This window comes from Uloborus diversus, unplaced genomic scaffold (genome assembly GCF_026930045.1).
Source record: "Uloborus diversus isolate 005 unplaced genomic scaffold, Udiv.v.3.1 scaffold_258, whole genome shotgun sequence".
Lineage (NCBI taxonomy): Eukaryota > Metazoa > Arthropoda > Arachnida > Araneae > Uloboridae > Uloborus > Uloborus diversus.
The window spans coordinates 132,478-155,533 of NW_026558415.1; positions in this window are offsets into that span (position 1 = coordinate 132,478).

Sequence of the window (23,056 nt, forward strand, 5' to 3'; positions counted from 1 at the left end):
AAGAGTGGATGAATATATTCACTTCCTTGTACGAAGAACAGAAAGTTGCTAATAAGTGAGTTTAATTAACTTCAAATATGCACTGGTCACATCTGCAGATGTCAAAAAATGCTTCTCCAGTTAAAATATACGAAATTTTTTTTCAGACTGCAGACTTTTTTTTATGTTTGAAAATGGCAAAAAGTATTTAATAATACAGTGCAATGCCGATTTCTAGCTGTTTTATGAAATAAAAGTTTATTGTGCACAAAAAAAAAAAAAAAAAAACTGCCCGTTTACTAGAAAATCTATAGAAAATTGGTCCCCCATAAAAGTTTCTGGTAACGATGCAGCTCCTTCTTAAGCAACGCCACTTAAGAAAAAGCTGTAACGGTACAACACTACTTAAAAAGCAGTATCGTTACAAGGCTACTTAAGAAGCTGTATCGTTACAACGTTACTTAAGGAATCGTTACAACGACACCTAAGAAAAAGCTGTATCGTGACAACGCCACTTAAGATATCGCTACAATGCCACTTAAGAAAAAGCTGCATTGTTTCAACGCTGCTTAAGAAGTGGCTGTATCGTTACAATGCTACTTAAGAAGAAGCTGTATCGATTCTAGAAACCTTTAAGGAATCCCAGTTACCTGAAGATTTTCTAGTAAATGGGCAGTTTTTTTGGTGTAGTATATCAAAATCCATAAAAAAAATATTAATGAGTAAGGTAATATGTTCGCGTCCATATGTGATGTATTATGAAAACCGTTTACGAAGTCGTCAATGTAATTTTTTTTTTCTTCTGTCCTTTTCCTTTTTTGCCATTTTAGCACGGAACATTTATTTTAAACTAATGAATAAGCATTATGTCAATATCTTTCAATGAACTTTATTATAGTTGTAATTTTGGAGCAGTACTATTGTTTCTGTCCTGTAATCTTTGCTTCATTGTTAAAACCTTTTTCTTATTTTAAGGGCATCATTCTTTGCAAGGGGTTTTTTTTTTTTTTCGACTTTTTAAAAATGGTTTTTAGGGAAGTTTTGGAGATTTTTAGGTCTTTAAAATCCGGGATCTTGTTATTCTAAATGATAGCGAAACTAAAAGTTATCCACAATAGCATGTTGGATCAGAAATTATCCTTTTGAGAATTAATTTTTAAATTGTGCTTGGTCGAGTGTGGGGAGAAATGATTCCATAATTTTGATTGTGTCTAATAAAATGCATGCTTCTTTTCAACAGGGGCGCCCCGATGGGAAGGAGGTCACTGTGACCTCCCAAAAATGTCCTTATTCGGTAAATTTTGTCTGACGATTCTGCAAAATTATCAACATTCATCAAAATTTGGAGTTCTATTGGCAAAATTTTCATCATTCGGCGAAATTTGGTATTTTATTCGGCGAAATTTGGAGTTTCATACGGCGAAATTTGGAGTTTCATACGGCGAAATTTGGAGTTTCATAAGGCGAAATTTGGAGTTCCATTCGGCGGAATTTGGAGTACCATTCGGCAGAACTTGGAGTTCCATTCGGCAGAACTTGGAGTTCCATTCGGCAAAACTTGGAGTTCTATTTGACAAAATTTGGTGTTTCATTCGGCGGAATTTAGAGTCCCATTCGACAAAATCTCGAGTTCCATTCGTCGAATTGAAAATTTCTGCCCTCCCAAAAATTTAAGTTCGGGGCACCCCTGCTTTTCATGCAAATTAAATAGGTCTGCTACTGCGTTTTGTTCTTTTGTTCAAAGTTTTCCCAGCAACCTTTCATAAAATATCGCGGAAAACGTCGGAGATAACGCAATCTAGTTTATCACTTCTGACCTGTCAAAACGCATCTGATGTGTCGGAGTGACACATTATGCAGTAGGAGGACCGCCCAAAAACATTTATCAGCTGTTACTGAAGCAACTAAAAAATAAATAAAAAAGAAAAGCCGACGCGCGTAGGAAGGTGCGAATTCAATCTAGTCTGCGGTTTCTGGGAAATGACATTTCAAGCTTTTTAAGAGCGAATTCATATTTGACGGTTTTATCATCGCACTTCAGTACAACACCCCCACTTTCACTTCCAAGAATGCTGATTCAATGAACAATCTTTTTTTTTTTACTGGAAAGAAAAAAATGTAGAATTGGGAAGTTGACTGCTTAGTAACCTTGCCGAAGAAGCAAGAATACTTAATGGAAGTAAAAATAATAGAGCTACTCTTGAAAATGCAAATTCCTTCGCAAAATATCGACTTAAGCGGAAAAACGATTTAGAAAAAATATCAAATATGTGTGGAATAAATGCAAACGGAGAGATTACGAAAACCATTACATGTGTCAGAACTCAACACATTCGAAGCATGAAAATTCATTGAGTCAGAATAAAGTCTGACTGTCTTTGAAAAATCTGCAAAATTCCTCTCAGTCCAGAGCACATTTTTGACTGTCCTGTTATTTTAAGGTCCTTTCTTTGTATTGGGGAGTTCCAGTCAAGCAGAAAACACCTCAGGTCAAAAACGTAACGTTTAAACGTTTTATAAACGTTTTAAAATGGTTGCCACCACGTTAACAACCATTTCAAAATTTCAAAACGTTTATGGTCTGGGGAAAAATGCTCCTCGGAAACAATTTGCCCCACAAAGAAGGAACAACTAGCCCCACAAGCACATGTCCTTGAAAAATTAAATTATAGGTTAGATAACGAAACGTAAATCGTTTCAGCGTAGTATTTTAGGTTGCACAATTTATATTTGCATGAAAACACCAAGGAATTAAAAACTATAATTGAAAGTTCCTGAAAAAGACCAAAATGCCCAAAAACGAAAATTTTTATAAAAGTAGATCAGTGATGTACCCGTTCAGTTTCTAATATACCGGACGCCCCTGACTTGGCTAATATGACTGCCATCGGTGCGCTGCACCATTCCATTTTACCAGGTATTTACAAAACGTAAATCGTTTCAGCGTAGTATTTTAGGTTGCACAATTTATATTTGCATGAAAACACCAAAGAATTAAAAACTATAATTGGAAGTTCCTGAAAAAGACCAAAATGCCCAAAAACGAAAATTTTTATAAAAGTAGATCAGTGATGTACCCGTTCAGCTTCTAATATACCCTGGCCTGGCTAATATGACTGCCATCGGTGCGCTGCACCATTACATTTTACCAGGTATTTACAAAACACATATATATTTTTTTGTCATTCAGCTATTTAACATATCGCGGAAACAACTTAACCGCGGAACTTTCAGCTCCGCTCTGAAGCAAATCAATACAAAACATTTAACTTTAAAACTCTGCGCCTGTAGCTCTTTTTTGCCCGACTGCTAAATTTAATACTGTATTTTAGCCCAAACAGGTTTTCCACCTCTGATATATTCAGCCCAAGGCAGGTAAACGTCAGTATCTACAAATTTTTCGTTTTACTTTTCTTTCTTTTTTTTTCGCATTTTTGTCATATTCTTCAAATACAGTAAAACCTGTAAAGTTGACCACCTTTGTAAGTTGACCACCTGCCTAAGTTGACCGCTTTTGTCAGGAACGGAATTAGTCCTATCTTATGTAATGAAGGAAAACCTCTGTAACTTGACCACCTCTCTATCTTGACCACCTGTCTATCTTGACCACTAATATACACCAGCTTTGGTTTGGAGTATTGTAAAAAACCCTTTGTAAGTTGACCACTAGGCAAAAGCATTAGATTGTACTAAAAGTTTCATCAGTTTTGCCTCAAATAAGTAACCAGACATTTTAGAAAAACCTATGAATATTTATGTTTCTATCGAAAAACATTCGGCTAATGTTAAGTCACAGAAAATGAGCCAAACTTCAATAAGGAGTTACTTTGTTGAAAAATAGATTACCATGGTTACAAATGTACAAGAAAAAATCAAATGAAGAATTTGAGTCACTTTTGACTTGTTATGAATTTTTAGGAATTGTTGATATGAAGTAAGTAGTTTTTCATAAGCAATAAGACTTTTTTTTTGGATCAATTCACAGAAATTTTAAATTTGTATGATACTTTATGCGTCGTTCTGGTAAATAATCTCTAAAAATATTTAAACAACATTTCTTCTTACATGAAATACCCGACAGCTCAGTCATTTCCAGCCGAGGACTGCAGTTTCGTGCTTATTAGCACTCATCAGCCCAGCATAGGAAAGTGACTGAGCTGGAGATGGGAAACCTCTTATGGAAGCCAAGAGGGCCAAACAAACTGGTAGCTAATGTAGAATTAGCACAGACCAGCCAACTGAGCAAAGCAATGGTTCGGTTCAACTCGAAAAGTGACGGCAAGGCATGGTATATTCAGTACATTACCACCCATTAGCCAGGGCTAAAGCAGAAATACATGAATTTGGTGTATTTCATGTATTTCTGCTTTAGCCCTGGCTATTGGGCGATGATTTACTGAATATAACATTTTTTTCTTATTGTTTTAAAGTAATGTCAAACAATGAAAGTAAGTTTAAAGTATTCCAATTAGTTAAAAAATAAATGCATGAGACAAGAAATGACAAAATAAATAAATAAATAAATAAATAAATAAAAGTTTTCATTAGTACCTTCTATAAGTTGACCACCTGTCTAAGTTGACCAGCAAAGTACTGCACCGCAAGTGGTCAACTTACACAGGTTTCACTGTATGTCTAAAACTCATTATTTTTGCAGATACAGTTAACTCCGATCATCAGCGGTCGGATTATCCTCGGTTCGCTTATTCGCGGGTCTTTTCACATTTATTTTTATTATTTTTATTTATTTATTTTAATTTTTTTTAAATTTATTATTATTATTGTTTTTTTTTTTTTTTTTTTTTTTTTTTTTTTTTTTTTTTTTACGGTCCTGAAATGTTTTTTAAACCTATGATTGTGTTATTGTTCATTTTTAGCTCTTACACATATTTTTTACCTATTATTCGGATTATTCGTGGTTTTCGCTTATCCGCGGACACCGTGCCACCCTATTCTGCGGATTATCGGGAGTTTACTGTACTGCCATTTGCCTGTCCACGGCAGGATACAGTATAATATACTTGCTAAGCTATTTAGATTGGGTGCAGAAAGGCGAAGGTTAAGATGAGGCCGTTTTCAAAGAATGAAGATGATTTTTTTTTTATTTTTAAGAAAACCTTTAATTTTTTCACCTTTCAGCTCATTTTTGTTCTTCAAGAACCAGAATCTTTCTTTGTCCATTGAAAAATTTGGTATATTTTTTTAAAGTAAAAGTACGCGAAAGAAATTGTCATGCACTAAGAACTAAAGCCTTTCATGTTACACCGCTAAATTACAGAGTTTAATTTTAGTTTCTGAATGTATCTATCGAGCAATTTTTATAAGCATTAACTTTAGTTTCTGTAACGGTTTTCCACAAATATGTATTTAGATTGAGAAAAGTTTTAAGCATTTTTCTGAACAATTTTTACATTTTGATACTTTTATTCCTGGATGTGATTATTTTAGTCCATTTATTTTATCTGTAAATAAAAAACATCTTTTTTAAATTAAAATATTGAGAACATTAAAAAAAAATAAGAAAGTTACGTATAAAAATTTTTACTACTGGTATGTTGGAAATTTTTTTGTTAATATCGGACTGGTTTAACTTTTTGGCTTTTATATGTAAAATTTAATTTTTGATTTAAACAACAAATATATTAATAGCGAAAAATACTTCATTTTCAAACAAACTCTATAAATTCGAAGAAATAAAAATAACTACTACTGATATAGGTTTCAGATAATGCAAAAATATAGTTAAGAAAAAAGAAAAAGTTCATAATCACATTTGAGCTGCAGATAACTTTTCTAAAAATCAGACAGCTGATTATTCACTTAGCAACTTTGTTTACATAACTAATTCATTGAGGATGAAGCAAAGTTTTAGGAGGTTTGGTTATCAGGATTTAGAAAATGTCGTTACTAATCTACAAAATATTTTCTATGTAATACTTTTGTTTTTAGCTTTTGTGTTTCCTAAAAAGACACTGATACGAATTTTGAACTCGGAATATAATTTTATAGGTCATCAATAAACTGTGATTTAATTTTTTAAAGTAAAGAGGAAGAAGGCATGATGTTATTCCCGGGTAAAAATGAAATATAAGTATTTATTTTAGTCAATATTACCAAAATAAAAATTTAGTGGAGGTAATTATAGTGATTTTGCGCATCTTTTGTTTCATTTGTTTTTGAAACAAAATGTAACATTTTGTTTCAAAAACAAAATGTTACATTTGAATCTTTACTTTGTGACAAAAAGAGAGAGAGAGAGAGAGAGCAAAAAAATTTGAGGGAAAAAAAACAAACTTGTTGAAAAAGCTCAAAACGTTCTCAAAATGCCGAAATACAAAAATGCGGGAAAAAAGAAAGCAATTTCTACAAGGTAAAGTGGAATAACAGTATCCTAAAAAAAACAAACAAAAATCGGTATATAAGGAAGAAATCTTAAGACCAAACAAAATTGCCAAGAAACAAGTATTTCAACCACACGCTCCCTAAAAATAAAAATTTACAAGGAAAGAGGAAGAGTTAGTAACTAAAGTGAAAAGAGAAGCAACTATAAAACAAAAAGGAAATCAGTAAACACTGCAAAAGAAACATTTTAACACAAAATGTTAGAAAGGTTAGTATAATTTTAAGTGAAACATTTTTTCTAGTTCAAGAAAATCTAAGAACTTGTGATCAAGAAAAGAACGGTGAAAGGTGAAATACATATACATTGAAAAGATAACGGAGATATTATTTAGTAGAATAGCATTTGATAGCTAAAAAAAAAAATAATTTCCAGTCAAAACTAAAAAGTAAGTTTTCTTTTTAATACAAAATACGAAACTTCTAACTAGTAGTAAAAAATCACGAAGGAATTCCTAATCTTCTCATTCTTATTGATAAATTATGTGAAAATAAACAATTAATTGTAACTGCAATTTCAAATTATTATTCTTTGATGAGTTCAAGGCTAAGTAACAACTATGTGACATCATTACTAATAATATTATAAATGCGAAAGTGCTTTGTTTGTTTGTATGCAATTCTTTCACTCCTTCGATCCTAATGGAATTTTGCATACATTTTGTCATGGGTACAGAATAGAACATAGGCTACCTTTCACCCACAAAAAAAAAAAAAAAAAAAATCGAATTCTGAAATTTTGAATTCAAATTATGTTTTTCGCAATCACGAACTGAGACAGACCCTACTCATTGGATTTATTGTTTCTAGAAACGGCTCCTGTCCCCCCCCCCCAAGTCTGCCTCTCCTCCTGGGCGGTTACTTGTGCATAGTTGTGTGTGATTGTATGTGTGTGAAGTCGTGTGTGATTGTATGTGTGTGAAGTCGTGTGTGATTGTATGTGTGTGAAGTCGTGTGTGTGTATGTGTGTGAACGTGCGTATGTGTAGGACATGGACGCCTCCGACCGGGAGAAGCGGATAGCTCAAAACCGGAGCAGCCGCGCCGCCAGCAGAGGACGGGGGCGGTGGTGCTGCAAAGGCTTCTGGTCCAAGTTGAAAAAGGCACGGACACCAAAAACGGTCAAATGAGAACAATAAGCAATCGTGATTGCTCAAAAAAAAGTACTTCAAGCTATTTGTTCCAATTTTATAGGAAATCATTAATTTCGAGTATTTCATCGAAAAAAAAGTCGTATTTGTTTGATTTTTGCAACATTTTAAAGTCCTTAAAAAGCTCTACAATATGAACTTTACGCAAACTTTGAGGGATTACTAGAGCACCCCCTAATTCTTCATTTCAGTTGATTTCATATTCTAAAACGAGGCTTATCTTCATTTTTAAAGTATCGTCAGCGGTTTCTGTTCACGGAATTGAAATTAAATAAAGTTGAATTTCTGATTCGTAGCAGACAATATTTTCGCGAAGAAAAGTAATAAAAATCAAATATGAAGAATTAAATTTAAAAAAAGTGTTGTTTCTTAATAAAGTATCGTCTTATTCAGTAAACTACCGCCCATTAGACAGGGCTAAAACAGAAATACATGAAATACACAACCAGCTCAGTCATTTCCAACCGAGGACTGCAGTTTCGTGCTTATTAGCACTCATCAGCCCGGCATAGAAAAGTGACTGAGCTGGAGATGGAAAACCTCCATGTTTCAAAGTATCGTCTGTTTGTTTCATAATTAGTGATTTGTGGAAAAATTTGTGATTTTTTTTTCTTTTTTGATATTCAAAAAGAATGATGGATTTAGTTTTCGTGGTTTTTTTTTTTTTTTTTTTTTTTTAATATCGGCTGTTTTTTCTGCCAGTTTTAATAGCTTTTCTGGAACACAATAGTTTGGCGAAATTCTATTAGGTTAATGCACGTTAGTTTTAGAGTTACTAAAGTCTAAGTATTTAAATATTTTTCTGAAATTTTCAGAATATAATTTATTATACATACGAATTCATTTAACTAACAATCATCATTCCAACGGCCATGTCAATGTGGAAAGATACTGATTGATGCTGGCTAATACATATAAAGATGATTTGGGATTTTAAAAAAATCCAAAGAGATCTAAATTTAAATTTTGAGTCAGAAAATTGCTCTTTTCTACACATTGACAGGAAATTTTGCATTTTGTATTTTACCTGATTGCCAAACATGCGTCACTTGACATAACTTTTATTTTTAAGGTAGACCGTGCAACGCCGGGCAATGCAACTAGTAAATAATAAAAGTTTCATTGATTTTGCTGGTGAAAGAAAACAATATTAAATATTTAGTTCCACGAAGGTAATTTAAATTCTGGACGCTTCTAATTGCTCTAGATTAAAAAATCAAATGGATTATAGCAGCAAGTGTTTCCGTCAAAATGGCAGTTTTTGTTCTATGCACATTTCAATGGTTCATATACTGATACGATAAAGAAAGAGAAAATGCGTGATTGCTAATTTTATTTTTAAATATTCAAATTATTTTTTGAAATTCCCTAATTTGAATCTACTATCATTTTCCAAAATATGTAATTGAAAAAAACATTAAAACAAATGATTGTCATAAAAATTGTTTAATAAGTTGGAGCTTTTGAATTGCATTAATAGCTTTTCGATTGATGAAGAAATTGAAGTTTCTGTTCAATAAATAATCTACTCAATGCTTCATTTAGGTTAGTTCTACTGAAAAATCATTAAAAAATATTAATATTTGGGTGTTAAGGGTGGAAACAATTGATAAGAATGAAGTCTCAAGAACACCTTCCACAAATAAAAAATAATTTTGTAAATATAAAGAAATTCGAAATCAAAGCAAAAAAAAAAAAAAGACGTCTTCTCTGAAAAGTTTAGGGAGTATATCAGGGACTGTTTATGTATGTTGCTTATTTGCTGCTTATGTGTGTGTGTGGATGATTATAAAGCAAACAATGAATTTGGGTGCAAGTTTGAAGTGGATGTTTCAAAAGTTAGTTCAATAGAAAGAGGAATCTTCTTCTTCTTCAATGAATAAACACGGTAAAGTAGTGGCAAAGTTTTTGAATTTCTGTTTGCTAAAAAAAGTAGATTTTCTTCAACTTCGAAACTGTTTGCAAATGCTGGTTGCAAAAAACTGTTACGTGTTAGGAACTACCTGTTGGTTAGCAGTTAGCGCTAAATTTGTATGGAAGCTCTTCTTCCGTATTTATTTTTAGACTATTTTTTACATAAGAGTTGAAATTCAGATAATTTAGGAATAACAATAACATCTGAGAAGCATAGTATGGCTACCTCAACGCTCTTTTTCAGGAATCAAACCATGTCAATAAAAATCAATGATTAAAAAAAAAATTAGAATATTTCTTCCAAAAAAAATTAATTAATAAAAGATTTTAAATCATTGCAAACCAGACATATACGTGATAAAATAATACAACATCGAAAAAGCACCACGCCTTTAAAGAAGCTACATGCGACTCCAAAGAAATAAAAACAGTCAAATAGAATACCTCATTTTGGCGGGAAAAACAATCGTTCCACAATCTTGAAAATAAGCTTATTCCATAATATACACCACAGCTCATCAGACAACACAACCGACACCAGACCACGCACGTGTTGGATCGCAGTCACGTGCCGGCAACGTCACAAACGTGGGCGTCCGCTTCTTGATCTACCCACGCGCTTTTCTCTAGTAGCACCTGCACATATGGGTCACCACTTTCCGCGTTTTTTTCTTTTTCTTGCTCGCGAGCCGCAGCATTTTATTTGCTTCTTTTACATGCTACATCGCCGTTGTTATGACGGCTGCGCAGAAAAATTCCCTCCGAAAACTGAGAGGGTGGCCGGGAAAGGTCAGGGATATCCGAATGTGACTCGAGGGGTTTACGCGCGTAAGAAATGATAGGCATTTGGTTAGGAGGGTCTTCTGTCCTTTCTCTACAGATAGTTTTTCGAGATTCTTTTGTTTTTTTGAGTTAAATAATTGAATGGAAGACAAATGTGTCTTCTTTAATTGGAATGGTTGTCTACCTGACCATTTGATCATGAATAGTCAGCAGATAATTTTTTCTATATTTATTCAGTTGCATTGTAGCGTTCTGTTTACGAGTCTCGTACTTCGCACTCGGGTGCCCATCCCTCCCCCCCCCCAAAGTTCAATGGCGCAAAATCCCCCCCCCCCATTCTTCCTAACTCTCTTGCTTTTAACTTACGTGAAACATAAAACTTTTTACAGTCACGTATTTTCATTTAAATTCACATCATTCACATTCATTTAATGAATCAATGAAAAAGAAGAAGAAGAAAAAAACGCAAAAAGAAAATTCAAGAAATAAAGTTGTTGGAGATTAAGGTACAACAAATCCGAAAACGAACTGCTTACATTTAAGACAGCAATTACAAGTACAAGCAATAGTTTCTTAATAATAAATTTGGGATCTTGCGAAAAATCGCTGCTTTTACTAAAATAAGTTTTGCCGTTTTGTCGAAACTTCACATTTGAGAGTTTCGGCTACCAGATTACTTCACGAGTACCTGCGAAATTTATAATTTATGTATAAATCCCAGTTAAGATGATGATGTCATTAAAATTTTTGCGGGCAACGCGAGATCAAAAAACTAAAGGGGAAGGGATATGAGTTTTAGCAAGCACTACTCTCCTTTTTTTCCCCAATACATTTTAAAATACAGAGAGACAGTGAATTCAGCTTTTGGTTAGGGAGGGAATCATTACTAGATCTAGGTAATACGACCTCTATCATAAGTAAAATATTGACTCAGAAGTAATGATTCCTTGGGGATTCTTCCCAGGAAGATTTTCGAAATTGTTGTTTTTGACGATCTTCGGTAATGTTAGGCTTGGTGGCTCTCCAACAGTCATTTTTTGAAATTATAATTCTAAAGAGACAACTGCTTCAGGAGCTCAGCCTCGGATTGTTTTCAAAATTGTAGTTCTAAAAATGCAGTTTTAGACCATCTTTAGTAATGTTAGAGAGAAGAAAGGTTTCCATGTCTCTGCCGCTGTAATTTTCCAAAATTGAAACTCTAAAAGCGCAGTTTTCGACGATGTTTGGTAAAGTTAGCTAGGGGTGAAGGGGGATTTCGTTTGTAGGATCTCCCCCAGGACGTTTTCGAAATCGATGTTCTAAAACGCTATTTCGTAATGTCAGGTTGATGAGTGGCTCGGTGACCCTCCGGCAGTAATTTTTCGAAATTGAGACCTTCTAAAGCGCAATTGTGGATTTTCTTCGGTTGTGTTAAGTAAAAGGGGGTTCGAGGGCTGTGATGACTCTCCTCTTCTTTGTTCGGCGGCTCTAGTGTCGCCCCTTCTCTATGTACCGTAAATTCTATGTTGTGCTTCCGGAACGCAGAGCAGCGCCATTTTTAATACTGTAAATACGTGTATATTCTAATAAAGTAAATTAAGTGTTTCTATCATATCTGTGCTATCAAGTAACGTTGTCTCTTCAATTATATGTCGGTCACCACAGGGGCTCTTCCTGGACATTTTTTGAAATTTAAGTGTTAAAAACACGATAGTACGTCATCATTGGCAACGTTACGTAGCAGTCAGTTTTTCAAAATTGAAGCTCCAAAAACGTGATTTTAACCGACTTTAGATGATGTTAAAAAAGGGGGCGAGGAGTTTTCGGACGCTCTTCCACGGAACTTCATTAAAATTGTCGTTCTAAAACGCAGTTTTTAACGGTCTTCAGTACTGTTAGGGGGGAGAGTTTCGTGACCCTCCGCAGCAATTTTTCGATATCAAAACTCCAATAGAAGCTTCGACACGATCTTCGGTAAAGGTAGGAAGAAGAGAGCTCTGGGGCTCTTTTTTCTTCTTTTGTAATTGATTTTTTTTTTTTTTTTTTTTTTTTGTAATTGTAGCTCTAAAAACGCAATTTTAGACCATCCTTGGTTATGTTAGGCAGAGGAGAGGTTCCGTTTCCCTCCGCGGCAATTTTTCGAAATCAGAACTCCAAAAACGCATCGTCTTCGATTATGTTATGGGTAAAGAGAGGAGGATTTTTTGAAATTTAATTACTAAAAACGCAACTGTAGGCCATTTTTTGGTAACGTTAGGGACAAGCAGTTTTTCGAAAAAGAAGTTTTAAAAACGCAATTTTAACCGACCTTCGATGATGCTTGAGGAAGGAGTTCTCGGAAGCTCTTACCCGGACATGTTTCAGAATGTAAGCCCTAAAAATGAAACTTAAACCTATTTTTAATGATGTTTGGGAGAACTGCGGAGAAGGAAGAGGTGGGGTGGGGGGAGACAATTCATCGGAACACTTTCGAACTTGTATTATTAAAAAGATAGTTTTAGACGATCTTTGATAATGTTGGTGAGATGAGAGGTTGAAATTAAAATTCCAGAAACCCAATTGTGGAAGAACTTCGATAATATTGTTAAAGAAAGGAATTCGGGACTCTCTCGTGACATTGCTTTGAAATTGAAGCTCTAAAAACAAAATTTAAGACGGTCATTAATTATGGGAAGGGAGTGTTTTTCTAATTTTTTTCAAAACTGAAGTCCTAAAAACGCATAATCACCAAAAAACAGTCACACACAGATAGATTGATATTTTCCGGAAATGGTCAAAATGATTCATCTATTAATCACACAACTGTGGAAATTCGAGAATTTTCATGAATTGAAATCTTTCTTCTATGTATTCGATATAGAAAAAAGTAAAAATGGTTAATGAAAAATAGTTAAGGTTTTTTTGATCAAACTGCTCTACTTCCATCAGCGGAGTCTTAACATTTTTGACAGTTTGTTAAAAATCATCTAATGGTAAATTGAAAGAACTGTCATTTTAAAAGAGATAAAATCCTTGGGGGTAAAGTGAAATGAAAAATTCAAAATAAACTCAAGCTTACTTTTAAAAAATATATCAATATTGGCCAGTCAAGGGCTAAAAAGTACGTTATTTTAAAACTTTAAAACTAGTTATTGATTTTTCTTGTTGTTAATGAAGCTATGAAAGGCCTGAGCATAGTGGTCAAAATTCTAAAAAAAAAAAAAAAGATTAAAAATGTGTTTTATTTTATTCATGTTTGATACCTTATTTTTCTTCGCTGTCAAGCGTATTAAACTTACATAACTGTACTAGTTCCAAAAAAAATCATGATTAATTCAAATGAAATCAAGCTGTCTGAACCTTTTTTGCAACAGATATTCTGACCGATTCCGTCTCTGAGGTGGTCTTCATTGAAAGAGACACTTCTAAAACTAAAGTTTGAAAGGAGTAAGTCAAAAAAGTATTATTCATGCATCTTTCTATTCTTGTTGAATAAACTTAAATGGTTTTCTTTCCTCCAAAAATTTCATGTTCAAAAAAAAAAAAAAAAAAAATCCCCCCCCCCCCTTTTGATGGCGCAACTTGCGCCATCTTATCTCCTAAAGGTTCAGACCTTAAAAGTAAACGCCACGCTCGATCTGGATAACGCATGCCGTTCTGATATCATTTCTCTCTTAGAGGTTCAGACGTTAAAAGAAAGCGTCACAATCAATCTGGATTATATATGCCGTGCTGACATCATACACTCTTCTAAAATTTGAGACTTTAAAAAAATGCCACGCTGTATCTGGATAAGACATGCTGTCCTGACATCATATCTTTCCTAAAGGTTCAGACATTAAGAAATGACCACGCTTGATCTGGATGACAAATGCCGTTTTGACATCATATACACTCCTAATTGACCAAGACTTGGCTGAACAAAATATTGAGCACAAGGTAAAGGGAAATTTTTAGCTTCGAAGAGTGCACTTATATAGCCGATTAGTTGGGGATAGGTCTGCAGGGCACATAAAGCGGGGTTAGGCAGTCGAAGTTGACAAATTTCTTGCTAAGCCTTTGCTGATTTCTGTAAAAACTTTGCAGATCTTCTACAACTATCTTCAAAATAAAAAAACCCTAGTTTTGCAGAAGTTTTACACAATTCCTGCTACAAGTTAGAAGAAAAATTGCCAATCCTAGTATGCTAATAATATATGTGTAAGAAGTTATGAATCAACGCTGAAAGTTCTGGCTGCACCATTGATAGCCAAAGTCCATCAATTATTTCTTAACTTGACTAGACCGAAAACTTATTTATAGTGCTTATTGAAAGCTAATTAGTGCTTATTTGAAGTTATTGCATTAAGTTGTAAGCATTAATGGATAGCTTATTGATATTGTGCTAAATTTTAAAGGTATGATTTGCATATTATCAATTATTTTATTAGACTCTTGTCTCTTGTTAAGATTCTGCTCTTTTTCCACTTTTTTGCTCTTGTTACCCAGCAACGGTTCGGGAAAGAATGAGAAAGAATTATTCATGCAGTCAAAATTAAGGTCTCAAGAATCGCTTGGAAATTGCCAACTTTCATAAAGACATTGACCCTTTTGCCACTTTTCACAAACGCCATCAACGCATCACAACCTCTTAATTTAGAACGATTTGAAGTATAAGTTGCTGATATTATTTGAACAAAAATCATAAGCGGCCCTTAGTTAATGCGGCATTTTCGAAATCACTAAGTAATGGTTAGGGAGACGACAAAGAAATAAAAATTCAAGAATTTACATTTATATTAGAATTTTCCAACCATTCGTCAGACTCCTTGATGCAAATAATTCACAATCAGTTACGAAGTCGCTAACCGCCCACTCAAAGCTACGTTTGATTCCACCCTCGAAGGTCGCTGAAATCAAGGAACAAAACAAACTAAGGTCAATCCTTTGCGATTCTTCAGCAAAAAAGGTCCATCCCTGACTTATTCACGAAGTAGCCCCGAGGCCCTGATGCAATAGCGGACTTCTTATTTTTTTTCCTGGTACTTTTTTTTTTAAGCAAACGTTCATTCTGATGGTCCTTTTTATTGTTTCCATTAGAAGGGCTGACAGGTGCAGTAGCCTTGATGGTGGCTTACAAAAAGGAACTATTTATCTTGTTTCGATCAGTAGCTTATTTGCCTTGATTACTTAAACGGTAGCTGGAACGGTTGCAATTGTTGGGCCTTTTTTGTTTGGCGCTTTGGGAGGGACAATTAGCGTCAGGCTATTTGATGGTTGTCGGATTTTTTCTCATTGCCGAGAGAGAGAGAGACACTTATTGAATCTCGACAAAAGACATTGTTCACAGGGGAAGTAATAATGATAAATGCTGTCACACACTGCGGTTCATTAAAATTATATTCTACAATTGATGAAAAAAAAGAAAAAAAAAACAAAGCAAATGAAATATATTTTGTTGTTTTCGTACGAAACTTATTTTTCCTTGGTTCTGAATTAATCAACAAATAGGAAGCAAAAAGTAAAGGCTGCCTCAATGAAGGCACATAGCAGATTTTTTAAAAAAAAACTATAACTGCAAAGCTGCAAATATTTTTTGTATCATTACAGTTGATAAATATTATGTTTTTTGAATGAAATGCTTCTTTCGGCACATAACTTTTATAACTTGCTCTGCAGTACATCTCACTTTCGAGTTTCAATCACTAAAAGTTTCAATCATATTTTGTATACATTTACATATCGATGTGATTCATACAATAGGTGTAATTTCTACTTCTACCATTCTACCCTAAGTTTTCCCACTGCTCGAGATTCATCAGTTCCAGGATTTTTCGGCAACTGCTTTAGTTGGAAGATTCGCCTTTTTCTTTCTTTTTTTATTGCAGTGACTTTTGTACTTTTTGCTTTTCATGTGGAAGAGTGAAAATGTTGCATCACGTGTTAAGATGTTGGTACCGAATAACAGATGCTTCTGATTTCAAACATCTCTGAAAGAAATATTCGCATGGAGTAAGGTCGCATGACCTAGCTGGAAAATTCCGATCTCCATTCTAAACGAAAACTCTGAAAGGTAAGTGTGTACTCGGACAAGGACCAGGGACGAACCCAGAGAAGGAGATAGGAGATAGATAATATCTCTAAAATTCTTCGTTTCGAGTCATGCTGCGGATCCTCGTATGCTATTGTCTGTACATACGAGAAGCTAAGATTGTTACAGGCTCATCCCTTCAGAAGAGTTATGATTGTTCCACTGATAAGTATTGTCAACCAACACATAAAGCATTAAAAATGTTTCTTTGCTAAATCAGAAAATTACCTAATGCAATTGAGTAAAAATCTGTCATTTTGTAATTTTATATTGTTCTTTTAAAAATCCTTAATGTGTTATACAAGATCAACAGCTTGTCCAGTCCAAAAATGCATTTGGTTTGAAGATGAAAGTATTTTTAGTAAATAGCTTCTAGCGCAAATGATACGAACAAACAACTCTATTATTGTGAGCCTTGGATCAGCTTCGATCTGTTTTTCACACTCGGCCACGTGAGGAACCACTTCACAAATAAAATTAATACCATACATTGTTTTACGTGAGCTTTCAAGATGGCTTCACATTGAAATTAACGAAAAAATAGCTTTCATTCCGACAAAACTTAATTTGATGAGTTGGGAAAATACAATTTGTAGCATTATTAGGAAAAGCATTGTGAAAAAGTAAATAAGCCAATTTTTTACGTACCATCTGATGGCTGACACGACAAAGATAAGAGCGGAAATCTTTCACAAAGACGCAGATTCAGAGAATAGAAATTCTATGTAAAATGAATGAAAGCTCTTGAGAAAACAGATGTATAATAATAGTCTGTAGGCCAAGGTCATGTTGAAAAGCTTTCTACTCACCGAGCGACAGAAAAAATAAGTAAAAACAATCAAGAGTCATTAGAGAAAGATATAATTTTCTCTTAAGATTTTAGAGCGCATTTCGATGAATTCCAAATCTTATGAGCATTTGTTTTAAAAACACATCAAGGTTATCAAGATGCTGTGGAATGAAACTCTAATTTTGTTCAGAATCATGGAAATACACTCTATAACAAAAAAATCGACGCACCAACAAGGAGTTGTTCGATTGAGACGAAAATTGGTGGATAGGAAGGCAATGTACAAAATAGTAAATGATTAAAATCTCAAAACAATTGAATAATTTATGTCAGAGTTACAGTAACAAGTTCAACAAGGTGTTGACCCGCCTCTAGCCTGTATACAAGTTGAAGCTCCCAGATGGTGTCCTGGGATATTTCCGGCCAAATTCGCTCCAGTTGTCGAACGAGGTTATTAACATTCCGTGCCAGATGCAATCGCCTTCCCATCATATCTCAGATATGATCGATGGGAGAGAGATCTGGCAGATCAAGGAAGTGTTTGACAAACTTGCAGACAGTTCATATCAACACGTGCCGTATGTGGTCAGGCATTGTCCTGCTGAAAAACCAGCCGAGAGTACTGCAAAGGAACGGTAGCAAAATAGGTCTTAGTATATCATCGACGTTTCGCTGTGCAGTAAGTGTACCTCTAGTTACGACCAAAGGGGCCCGGCTATCAAAAGAAATGGCACCTCAGACCATAATGCCTTGTTGAGGGCCGGTGTGGTGTGCAATAGTGAAAGCAGGATCCTCCCTCTGCCCAGGGTGTCTCCAAACACGTCTTCGATGATCATCAGGACAGAGTTGGAAGCGGGATTCGTCGCTAAAGACTATACGTCCCCAGTCGGCATCATTCCAACTTGATCGAGCCATGCACTACTGTAATCTGGCTCGGCAATATGCAGGCGTCAGTGGCAGGCGGCTTAACGGTCGGCGGGAGCGTAGATTTCGCTGTCTCAACCGTCTGTAAATGGTCATGCTGAACACTGGTGTTTGGGTTGAATGTCTGATGGTTGATAGAGATGAGGAAGGCGCTGTGACAGTCAACACAGTCGAAACAATCATTCTGTCCTCATGACCTGTTGTGGCCTTAGGTCGAACGCTACCATCCTGACGCTGAACGCTGCCATTTTCCACCCATCCTTGCCAGCATCTTCGAATCGCCGTACACTTCGACTGAAATGACGAGCGATCCTTCGACTTGTCCAACCGGCCTCTTTCAATCCAATGATACGAACTCTCTCAAACTCTAACAGTTGCTCGTATTGCGCACAAATCCTGTGGCGAGGCATTTTTTAAGTTGTTGAAAAGTTATCTGAATCGCAATCAAACCGAAAATTTTAACAACCGTTGAAAAACTGCTCCTTATATACATCTGGCGGATGCGCAATTCCGATGCGCTGGAGATCAAACTCATTCATTCATTGGACACCAAATTTTAATCGTTTGCATATCTGGTCAAAACACTTATGCATACGAAATTTCAAAGTGATCGGATAATTGTTTCTTGGTGCGTCGATTTTTTTTTTTTTTTTTTGAGCAATCACGATTGCTTATTGCTTTCATTTGACCGTTTTTGGCGTCCGTGCTTTTTTCAACTTGGACCAGAAGCCTTTGCAGCACCACCGCCCACCGTCCTCTGCCGTACTTGAAGTATTGTAGCATTGTCTTATCAGGGAAACACTCTGCATCCCTCTTCACGTACTGTTGTGGATTATTTTCTACAAATTGGATCATGTGATTCAAGGCAATTAAGCAGTACAATTTTGAAATTTACTGACAGTATCATAATGACTTGATGACAATGTCTGACTTCAGCAGTAGAAATAATTTGTGTATCTGCTGTAGTTCATATTTTGTTATATATTCGTTATCTTACAAGGGATAACTCACAAGGGATAACTTTCCCTCCATCTCTCAGATATTGAATTGGATAATTCGCTCGAAATTAGATTAGCTGCTTTTTATTGGATTATTCGCCCCAAACTGGATTATCGGCTTTGAATTGGACTAAGTACGAAGGACGAGAAATTGTAAAATATATGGCAATTTATCAATAGAATTTCAAACACCTGAGGATTTTACCAGGATTTTGCGATAAAAATTATTTGTATGTCTGCCATACGTGTTTTGAATCATTGTCTTATCAGGAAAAAACTTCTGGAACACCTTGCATGTTTCTTCTTTAAAGGGTTTTCCCGATGAAGAATCTTAAAAATCAACGGATAGTGTGTTATAATATTGTCTCATGTATTCATGTGATAAGAAAAAACAGACTATGGCAGTATTCAAAACTGTATATGCATGTTTTAAGTACCATATTTGTCCGTTTGGCAAATTCGTATAGAAATAAAATCGCGTGAAAAAATAAAGTCAGGTTATTCAAACTCATTACAATTATGTAGAGATCTGCCATTAAATGAATGAACAAATAAAGCAATAAATGAATTTGAAATAAATCTATAACTAACTAAATAAACAAAACCCGGTGAATACATTTAAAAAAAAGCAAATAAACAAATACAGTATTTAAAATATAAAAGAAATAAGTGTACAAATTACATTAAAGAAACCGTTGGTAAAAATCTTAGTAAAAATTTCAAACACTTTTTGAGGATTTGTTTTAGACAGAGGTGCTGATCACCCCAAGAGCAATGGCGCCTTCCCTTCAATACCACGAAAATCCCCAAGAACAAGAGAACTCAAAAAAAAAAAAAAAAAAAAAAAAAAAAATACCTTAAAAACATCCCGTAAAAATATTAATGTCTGCGCTATTACCCCATCTGATGGGCACTTCTGTTTTAGATATAAATCTGAAAAAATTGTAACTAATTGGCATGCATTGTGATCAAACGATTAAAACTAGTGAACTAAAGAACATACATGACCAGAAATATAAGCATTGAAAACTTATTATTTTCTCCAATGCAAATGTTTGACACTAAAATACCTGTAATCGCTTGGAGAGCATTTCAGTTATGAGTTATTACATTCATTTTATCTACAATCAATCATTTTAAACATCCCTAAACAGCCTAATAAATTTGAAAGCAAACGCTTAAACGTTCTGTTAGAAAACACTTAAACATTCCCTAACGTTCTATTTTCCAGCAGAAAAAAAAACAGAAAGGAAGAAAGGCGTACACATCAAATGGACTATTACATTTCGTATTCAATTACCCACGTCTTCTAAATCGTATCGTAGAAGATGAAAAAGAATCCTAATGGAAGGAGATAAAGATCAGATCTCACAGATCGTTCCTCAAGTCTACTTATGCTCGCGGTGGACTGAGAACATTTGTTTTAGACCGGAACTTCTTCCAGGCCGTGGGAGTTCGAGGTGTTAATCTGCCGGCGGAGTAGGCGTTTGTATGTCGCATAGAATAACCCTATCCATCTCTTATCGACAGTTAACAGATCAGATAATTTAGATTTTCTGTCACTCATGGAACTGTCATGGCAATTTTGTGAAACAGAACCTTTTTTTTGTTTGTATTAAAACCAATGCAGTCATTCTTAGAGTCGTGCTGTCAACTTTGGGCCACTTCAAATGTTTTAGAAAATTTGACAATAGGAAAAACTATAGTTGAAGAAAACCTTACTTAGCAGCATTGTGAAGGCTGTACAGATCCTTATCACAGCATTATGATGCTGCCTAGTTATGTTTGGGTTTGCGTCCCCCCCCCCCCCCCTCGACCCCAACTACACTGCTTGACAATTGCTAAGGAACAATTACATTTTTTGGAATAGTTAAGAATAGATAATAATTAAAGAAACAGAACGAAATATATAGTTAGTAGGGAGGATGTGTCTTTATTATAAGTACAAAATAATACAGATATTACTGCATTAATGAAGTAAAAACTTAAAAATAAAAAAAAATAATCCTACTTAGATGATTTTCATACAACACCAAAAAAATGATCTAGGTCAGAATGATGGAGACATAAGTACCTTAATATAATGTATGATTACCAGGGACACTGCTGCACAATTTACATCTGTTTTCGATACTCCCCACTAATTATTGAGGAGTGCTTGGGGGATGTTTTCCCCACTCCTCTCTCAATGCGGATTTGAGTTCTTGTACTGTTCTGGGAGGGACAGTTCTTCGCGCAACACGTCTGCCAAGAGTCTCCCAGGCAAGCTCAATCGGATTTAAGTCGGGAAAGTAAGCAGGCCACTGCATACAGAGAATGTTTTCATTTTGCAATGTGTCTGACACTTCAATGCTCCAGTGTGGCCGAGTATCGTCGTCCGTAAAGAGAAAATCTGGACCGACAGCCCCCCTACAAAGACGAACATGGTCCAGCATAACAGCTCTGCAATACCTTTGCGACGTATCGCTTTCTTATTCAAAAATGTGAAGCTGTGTGTTCTGCCATTGTGCATGATGCCTGCCCACACCATGACGCCTGTGCCGTACCGATCACGTTCGCAAACAAATTTTTGTACATAACGTGTTCCACGCTCTCTCCACAGTAGTTGGTGACCAGAATCACTCGTCACACTGAAACGAGATTCGTCAGAGAACATCACTCTAGATCAATTTTGATGATCCCACCAACATGTTCCTTAGACCAGCGTAATCTCTCTCGACGATGGCGTAGTTGAACTTATATGCAACGTACGGGCTTCCGTGCATACAAACCGACATTATTTAGTCGCCGTGAGATGATTCTTGCAGAAACATGCGTACCGGTAGCGGTTGTTAGATTTGCAGCTATCTATCCAATAGTGAAATTTCTGTCCCTTTTTGCCACGAGCGCTACATAGCGATCCTCTGAAGGTGTGGTGCTCCTACCACAACAACCGGCATGCTTTTGCAAAACATTTCCACCTTCAGCGGCCGTCTATAATCGGGAGAATGCACTTTTTGATACACCCATTGCAGCAGCCACAGTGGTGAGACTTTGATTTGCTTCCCAGTCGTCCAACCGCTCGTCCACGATCGTAGATACTAAAATGATGTCTTGCTGACATTTTAATCTTAAGTATTTCCAGAACCAAGCAGAATTTTAGAGAAAAACCTTTTATAACATCCGGCACTGTTTTTGTTGAAAACCAAACAGCGTGAGTTTTCGTACGAATTTTGAGCGTGTATGCACTGTCTTTTATACAGATAACGAGTCTTGGTCTACCACGCCATCTGAACTTGAATTTATTTCCATTGGTCAGGTGTTTGAGGTACAAATTTGCATAAATCACTTGTTCCTCAGCAATTGTCAAGCAGTGTATATAAGACCGAGGGCTGCACTATTCCGGGAAGGTTGTGGAAAAAATTTCTACTCCTTATTTTTCGGGAAAAAAAGTTGGTGATATTGTTCTCAGCAATTGCATCGTTCACAAGTTATACTGGTTGGTAGCTATTTCTAAGACGGTGAAAGCGCTCCTCTTGCATTGTAATATTCTATGCAATGTTACAAATAATAGAAATCTTGTAATGTACAAAAGGAGATGTTGTAGTACAAAAGGAGAGTTTTTAAAATTTATTTTGAGACGTTACAGTTGCACTAGTTTTATTGAAATAATTTATTTGGCATCCCATTTATAACGTGGCTCAAAGTGGCTCTGAATAAAGGGGTAACTTTTAGTCTAGCCCGTGCTGATTAAAAATATTTTTTTTTAAAACTTTTATCACTATACAATAATTTAGGAGTATTATATAATGGTAAAATTAAGCCTCCATCTACCTCTACACACACACACAGCTCGGATATTCCATATTCCAGACTGATGAGTCCATAACAAGGACGAAACTGAAGTTTCTGGAGGGCTTAACGCATTTACTTTGGAAGTGTTTCTTCCGTTTCATACCGCCAAATACAATGAAACTATTAAAATATTAGAGGGGTAGTTTAAAATAAAGAAATTGTGGTTCAGAGTTATCCTGAATGACTGTAAGTCTATCTTTCTATCCGTATTTTACGTTTTAACCGCTTTTCGTGAAATTCTGTGCTAAGGTCCTTTG